Genomic DNA, 7500 nt, shown 5'->3' with positions numbered 1-7500 from the left:
AACGTAAAGAATTATTACGTCCCGCGGACTCGGAGTGCCGAACGCGGAAAAATTTTTCTTCGACGGGCGAGGCGCGGAGTCGCCCTTGGTGCGCGGCGGCGTCCCCGTGACCGGATCCGTGGACACTGTGCCCTTCATCGATTGCCGATTTTTGTCTGGTCGGCGTTCGACGGGTGCGAGGTGGACTAACGTAAAGAATTATTACGTCCCGCGGACTCGGAGTGCCGTACGCGGAAATATTTTTCCTCGACGGGCGAGGCGCGGAGTCGCCCTTGGTGCGCGGCGGCGTCCCCGTGACCGTGTCCGAACCACCGCGTGTGAAAATTCGATTTTTTTTTTTTCACTCGACGTCCTCGGTTATTCGTCGGTGCCGGGGTGGTGCACATGACGGCAGCCCCGGCGATGTCCGTCGACACGATTTCGAATTCAACTTTTCGAACGTAGTTTTTCCGTGTGCAATAACTCGTTAACCGTTGGTTCGATCTCGACGTACCCGAGACGTGTTCACGTCGTACGTTCCGAGTACTATAGGACACCGGTGTCCGCGACATTTAAATCGGTAATCCTTTATCCGCGGCCGTACCGCTACGCACGGAGATAGACCGATATTTGATTTTCGCTTAACCGCTACGCACTGTGATTGACTGTATTCCGACGGCGGGGTCTCGGTCAACCGTTTTCACGGTTTGCCGGTGACATCGACCGTACCGTTCATCACGGGCAGACCGCAGAGTCGTTGTCCAGGGATATCCCCCTTTGCCGAAAACCTTTACCGCGTAGAATTTCTGCGCTGACCGCGACGTTACAGGGGTGATTACCGTCGCCGAGCTGCGCGCCCGCCGTACCGTCTCGTCGCACGGACCACCGTGTGTGAAAATTCGATTTTTTTTTTTCACTCGACGTCCTCGGTTATTCGTCGGTGCCGGGGTGGTGCACATGACGGCAGCCCCGGCGATGTCCGTCGACACGATTTCGAATTCAACTTTTCGAACGTAGTTTTTCCGTGTGCAATAACTCGTTAACCGTTGGTTCGATCTCGACGTACCCGAGACGTGTTCACGTCGTACGTTCCGAGTACTATAGGACACCGGTGTCCGCGACATTTAAATCGGTAATCCTTTATCCGCGGCCGTACCGCTACGCACGGATTTTGTGATTTTCGCCTAACCGCTACGCACGGTGATTGACGGATTTTCGATTCTCGGCTAACCGCTACGCACGGTGATGGCGAAGTTCCTTCGACTCGGGTGTACCACTACGCGTGAATACCCCCGTCGCACATTGTGAAACTCGAGATTTTGTAAATTTGTGAGCGACTCGGTCGTCGGCGTTCCGCCGGCGTCCGATCGCCAATCACGTACGACAGCAAAGCCACGGGCGACGCCGAAGCCGACGCGTCCATCGCCGCGCACCGGTCTGCCCCAGTCTTCGGAATGGTCAGCAATCCAGTGCCCTTCGATGGTATCCGTCCAAGTTTCGGCGACCGACCCATCTCGCACGCCGAGTGGCAAAACTCAACCGGCGTCGCAGGCCCGCCTTCCGGTGGGCCTCCGACGCGCAAATCGTTTTTTTCAAAAATCGATGACGACTCCCGTTACCGTTCCGCAAGTTACGAGCTCTCGACGCCAAAACATTCCCGCCGCGGCCGGCCATCGTCGCCGTGCCCGGCGGTCGCCGGGGCGAAGCCCCGGGACGACGGACTTCGCGTCGCGTCCCGGCTTCCCCCACGATCTCGGCTGGGGGCCGTTATAAACCTGGCGAGAGGCGCTAGCGCGGTAATTCTCCGTCCGCTGAAAACGGACGGCGTACGCGCTAACCCCGACTCTCGTCAACGCACGGGTCACGTCGCGTCGGGCGAGCGCTCGCTCTCCGCGTGTGTTCGGTCTACCGCACGCGACCGCCGCCGCAGTCGCCCCGCGTTCTGCGGGTGCTCAGTGCGGCGCTCGCGTCGACCGAAGCGCGCGGTTTACGGGCGCCCGTCCGCGCACGTATCCCACTCGAACCGCGGTCGGTCGTGCGCCGTGACCGTATACCGGTCACGGTCGTTTCGACCTTCCTCGGCGTCGGCTCGCCCACGGGCGGACCGGCGCTCGGACGCACGCGTCCCGAGACGAGTGTCCGCGTCGTCGTCGCCCCTTGGTCGGCGTCGCCGCGGGGATCCGTCACGGGACGCAGTTGTTGTAAAACCGAGATCCCTGGTTGATCCTGCCAGTAGTCATATGCTTGTCTCAAAGATTAAGCCATGCATGTCTCAGTGCAAGCCGCATTAAGGTGAAACCGCGAAAGGCTCATTAAATCAGTTGTGGTTCCTTAGATCGTACCCAAGTTACTTGGATAACTGTGGTAATTCTAGAGCTAATACATGCCGACAGAGTTCCGACCGTCGCGGCGCCCTCGGGCGTCGCTCGCGGGAGGAACGCTTTTATTAGATCAAAACCGGCCCGTCGCGGCGCGCTTCGTGCGCGTCCCGATCGCGGCCCGCGCAAAGACCTGGTGACTCTGAATAACTTCGAGCTGATCGCACGGTCTCCGTACCGGCGACGCATCTTTCAAATGTCTGCCTTATCAACTGTCGACGGTAGGTTCCATGCCTACCGTGGTGGTAACGGGTAACGGGGAATCAGGGTTCGATTCCGGAGAGGGAGCCTGAGAAACGGCTACCACATCCAAGGAAGGCAGCAGGCGCGCAAATTACCCACTCCCGGAACGGGGAGGTAGTGACGAAAAATAACGATACGGGACTCATCCGAGGCCCCGTAATCGGAATGAGAACACTTTAAAACCTTTAAACGAGGATCAATTGGAGGGCAAGTCTGGTGCCAGCAGCCGCGGTAATTCCAGCTCCAATAGCGTATATTAAAGTTGTTGCGGTTAAAAAGCTCGTAGTCGGATCTGTGTCTGGGCGGTGCCGGACCACCCTGGCGGTCCGTCGTGTCGCGGCCGGCCGTGTCGCGGGACCACGTGTCCCGTCGGCGCGGTCGTCGTCGCGCTCGTCAGCCGTCTCGGGGTGTTAGTTACCGGCACGTCGGCCGGACGTATTGTCGGCAGGCGGACACGTGTCTCGGGCTTCCGGCGCGCCGCGCGGCCACGCGTCGCGCGGCCGTCGGGGTTCGACGACGGCGGCCGCCTACTCCAATCTTGCTGCGCGGTGATCTTCACCGATTGCCGTCGGCGGGCCGACACGTTTACTTTGAACAAATTAGAGTGCTCAAAGCAGGCTCAAATCTGGCGGGGCGGCTTCACGGCCGTCTCGTCAAAAGGCCCTGAATACTGGTCGCATGGAATAATGGAACAAGACCTCGGTCCCGCGCATCTCCGCCCTTCGCGGGCGCGCGAAATCGCCCTCCGGGGCGTTTCCGTGCGCGGGCCGCCGGGCCGCGGGCGCCAGTCGCCCGCGCGTCCCGCCGGGCCGGTTTTCGGGACCGGAGGTAATGATCAACAGAGACGGGCGGGGGCATTCGTACCGAGACGTTAGAGGTGAAATTCTTGGATCGTCTCGAGACGAACTGACGCGAAAGCATTTGCCAAGTACGTTCTCGTATGATCAAGAACGAAAGTTAGAGGTTCGAAGGCGATCAGATACCGCCCTAGTTCTAACTGTAAACGATGCCAGCTAGCGATCCGCCGGCGTTTCATTAACGACCCGGCGGGCAGCTTCCGGGAAACCGAAGCTTTTCGGTTCCGGGGGAAGTATGATTGCAAAGTTGAAACTTAAAGGAATTGACGGAAGGGCACCACCAGGAGTGGAGCCTGCGGCTTAATTTGACTCAACACGGGAAACCTCACCAGGCCCGGACACCGGAAAGATTGACAGATTGAGAGCTCTTTCTTGATTCGGTGGGTGGTGGTGCATGGCCGTTCTTAGTTGGTGGAGCGATCTGTCTGGTTAATTCCGATAACGAACGAGACTCTGTCCTGCTAACTAGGCGGGTAACCCCGGGTCGGCGTGTGCGCGGCGCGGGCGGTTTCGGCCGTTCGTGTTCGCGTACCCGTCGGCTCGGCCCGGTATCCCCGAACGCGTTCGCCCGTCGTCCACGGCGGTCGTCGAGCGCGGCCGCGCCATCCGCGTCCCGGCGTGCGGCGGGCGTGTGTCGGCCGGGGGGCAACCTCCGGTCGGCGCGCGTCCGTCGTGCGTCGGGCTCCGTGGTGAAGCGCGCCGTGTTCGCGGCCGTCGCCGGCGGATCACGATACGTTACTAGGGCTACCGCCGGCTCCCAGGAGCTTAAACTCTTCTTAGAGGGACAGGCGGCGGACGAAAATAGCCGCACGAGACTGAGCGATAACAGGTCTGTGATGCCCTTAGATGTTCTGGGCCGCACGCGCGCTACACTGAAGGAATCAGCGTGTGTTAACATTCCTGGGCCGACAGGCTTCCGGGTAACCCGCTGAACCTCCTTCGTGCTTAGGGATCGTGGCTTGCAATTTTTCCACGTGAACGAGGAATTCCCAGTAAGCGCGAGTCATCAGCTCGCGTTGATTACGTCCCTGCCCTTTGTACACACCGCCCGTCGCTACTACCGATTGAACGGTCGCATTGAGGTCTTCGGAGTGGACGCGCGTTATTCGGCCCCCTCGGGGGCTGGGTCGTCGCGCGATCGCGAAGATGACCGAAATCGGCCGTTTAGAGGAAGTAAAAGTCGTAACAAGGTTTCCGTAGGTGAACCTGCGGAAGGATCATTAGAGACGGGCCCGCGGTACCGGCAGCACTTGCCGGTCTCGCGCGCGCCTAATCCGACCCCGTGGCCGCGTGCGCTCGCGACTAGCTCGCCGACCGCCCGCGCGCCGCGACCCCCGACCGAGCGTCGACCGAAAGATGGTTAACGTCGAAAGACCATACGGGCCCCGCCGTGCGTCCGCGCACGGCGCGTGGCCGGTAGAAGTTTCGTCGACAAAAAAAAACACCCGACCCCGAACAGCGGATCACTTGGCTCGTGGATCGATGAAGACCGCAGCTATCTGCGCGTCGTCGTGTAATCCGCAGGTTATACGAACATCGACCAGTCGAACGCACATTGCGGCCTCGGTGACCCGCGGGTCCCGGGCCACGCCTGTCTGAGGGTCGTATACCGGATACTCGGCCAGACCGATGCGCCGCCGGCAGGCGTCCGACGGCGGCGGCAGTCCTCCCGGGGACTGTCCGCCCGCCCGTCGGCCGCTCCGGTGGTGCGAGATTGGCGGTTCGACCGTGGAAAACCGCGCTCGCGCGGCCGCCTCCGGTCGTCCGCCCAAGTTGTGACGGCAAACAGTCACGGGTTCTCGCGTCGTCAAACGGCACGTCCCCGTCCGCCCGCCGCGCGAGAGCGCGGCCGGGTCGGCTGAGAGTCCACGGACCTCTCCGGCTTCCGAGACGCGGACGCGGACGGTCACCGTACGGGCGGAGCGCGGACCGCAGGCTGCCGTGTAATTTAAAAAAAAAAAAACCGATACGTTCCGACCTCAGATCAGGCGGGACTACCCGCCGGATTTAAGCATATTAATAAGCGGAGGAAAAGAAAACAACCGTGATTCCCTTAGTAGCGGCGAGCGAACAGGGAAAAGCCCATCGCCGAATCCCGCCGCGCACTTTTGTGTCGCGGCACCTATGGGAGTTGTGGCGTACGGGCCGGCCTCGTTGCCGGGGCGCACGTGACGGTCCAAGTCTCCCTTGAACGGGGCCATGGCCCGCAGATGGTGCCAGGCCAGTAGAGGCCGTCACAGCGTTCCGGGATCGGACCGCGCCTTCGAGTCGGGTTGCTTGAGAGTGCAGCCCGAAGTTGGTGGTAAACTCCATCTAAGGCTAAATACGGCCACGAGACCGATAGTTTACAAGTACCGTGAGGGAAAGTTGAAAAGAACTTTGAAGAGAGAGTTCATAAGAACGTGAAACTGTTCGGGTGTAAACGGACAGAGCCCGCGAGTCCCCGCCGGGCGAATTCACGGTCGGTCTAACCGCCGGCCGGATCTTTCGCTCGGTTAGCGGACGTCGCGACCCGTTGGGCGCCGGCCGAAGGGCTTGGGTGGCGTTCGTCGCGGCGGTTGCGTTTCGGCGTGACCGTTCGCGCCGAACCCTGGTGCTCCTGGTCGGCTCGCCCGACGGCAAGAACCGTCGACGCGGCCCCGTCGCAGGCGGGGTCCCGTCGGTCGGCGACGATTTCGGGCTACTTTCCGACCCGTCTTGAAACACGGACCAAGGAGTCTAACGTGTGCGCGAGTCAACGGTGATCTTACGAAAAACCACGTTTGGCGCAATGAAAGTGAACCGTTTACGGTGCGGACGATGGCCTAGCGACCGAACCCACCGGCGTTCAAAGTCGCGCTGGTCCGCAGTCCGGGGGCGTCTTCGCCAGGTCGGCTTCGGCCGTCCGAGGGCGCACCCTTAGCGCACACGTTGGTACCCGAAAGATGGTGAACTATGCCTGGCCAGGATGAAGTCAGGGGAAACCCTGATGGAGGTCCGCAGCGATTCTGACGTGCAAATCGATCGTCTGAGCTGGGTATAGGGGCGAAAGACTAATCGAACCATCTAGTAGCTGGTTCCATCCGAAGTTTCCCTCAGGATAGCTGGCGCCGATGTGTCCCGCCCGTTCGCGGGCGTACGGACGCCGGTGGGACTCCGCGCTGTACGGCGCGGTAACAACACGCTCGTAACACGGAGGATGTCTCATACGGTAAAGCGAATGATTAGAGGACATTGGGGCCGAAACGACCTCAACCTATTCTCAAACTATAAATGGGTGAGATCGCCGGCTTTACCTGGTACACCGCGTGAACCGCGTGCGAAGCCGGCGACGGAACCCTAGGCGCTTAGTGGGCCATTTTTGGTAAGCAGAACTGGCGCTGCGGGATGAACCGAACGCCGAGTTAAGGCGCCGAAATCGACGCGTATTCAGAGACCATGAAAGGCGTTGGTTGCTGATGACAGCAGGACGGTGGCCATGGAAGTCGGAATCCGCTAAGGAGTGTGTAACAACTCACCTGCCGAAGCAACTAGCTCTGAAAATGGATGGCGCTGGAGCGTCGTGCCTATACTCGGCCGTCGACGGCATAGTGGGGCCGGTCGTCGCTCGCGGCGGTCGGTCCCGGCAAGCCTCGACGAGTAGGATGGCGCGGCGGTGTGCGTCGAAGGGCAGGTCGCGAGACCGCCTGGAGCCGCCGTCGGTGCAGATCTTGGTGGTAGTAGCAAATACTCGAGAGGGGCCCTCGGGGGCTGCCGTGGAGAAGGGTTTCTTGTGAACAGCCGTTGTCCAAGAGTCAGTCGATCCTAAGCCCGGGGAGAGATCCTCGTACCACGGGCGAAGGCGTTTTCGAATCGCCCTTGGGGCGAGAGGGAATCCGGTTCGTATTCCGGAACCCGACGCGGAACCGCTCCCTAGTGTTCGGGGCTCTTTTGTCTCGTCTGGGTAACCAGAATGAACTCGAAGAAGCCGCCGGGGGATCTGGGTAGAGTTCTCTTTTCTCTGTGAGCGTTGTACGTCCCTGGAATCCTCTAGCCGGGCGATAGGGACGCGAGCGCGAAGAGCA

General features: G+C 60.7%; 2 non-coding genes across 2 annotated transcripts in view; both read left to right on the top strand.

Annotated features, from left to right (window-relative positions):
• The first annotated feature begins 4904 nt into the window (after window positions 1–4904).
• On the top strand, window positions 4905–5062 carry LOC132953406 (5.8S ribosomal RNA). The gene has a single exon (XR_009665615.1). It is a non-coding gene; the product is annotated as a 5.8S ribosomal RNA (ribosomal RNA).
• A 369-nt stretch (window positions 5063–5431) lies between these two features.
• The window catches only part of LOC132953408 (large subunit ribosomal RNA), a 4194-nt gene continuing 2125 nt past the window's right edge, over window positions 5432–7500 (top strand). The window contains exon 1 of the ribosomal RNA XR_009665617.1: window positions 5432–7500. This exon is cut by the window's right edge and continues 2125 nt beyond it. This is a non-coding gene — a ribosomal RNA (large subunit ribosomal RNA).

Source organism: Metopolophium dirhodum, unplaced genomic scaffold (assembly GCF_019925205.1).
Source record: "Metopolophium dirhodum isolate CAU unplaced genomic scaffold, ASM1992520v1 scaffold29, whole genome shotgun sequence".
Lineage (NCBI taxonomy): Eukaryota > Metazoa > Arthropoda > Insecta > Hemiptera > Aphididae > Metopolophium > Metopolophium dirhodum.
This window is presented reverse-complemented; position numbering and strand designations above follow the sequence as displayed.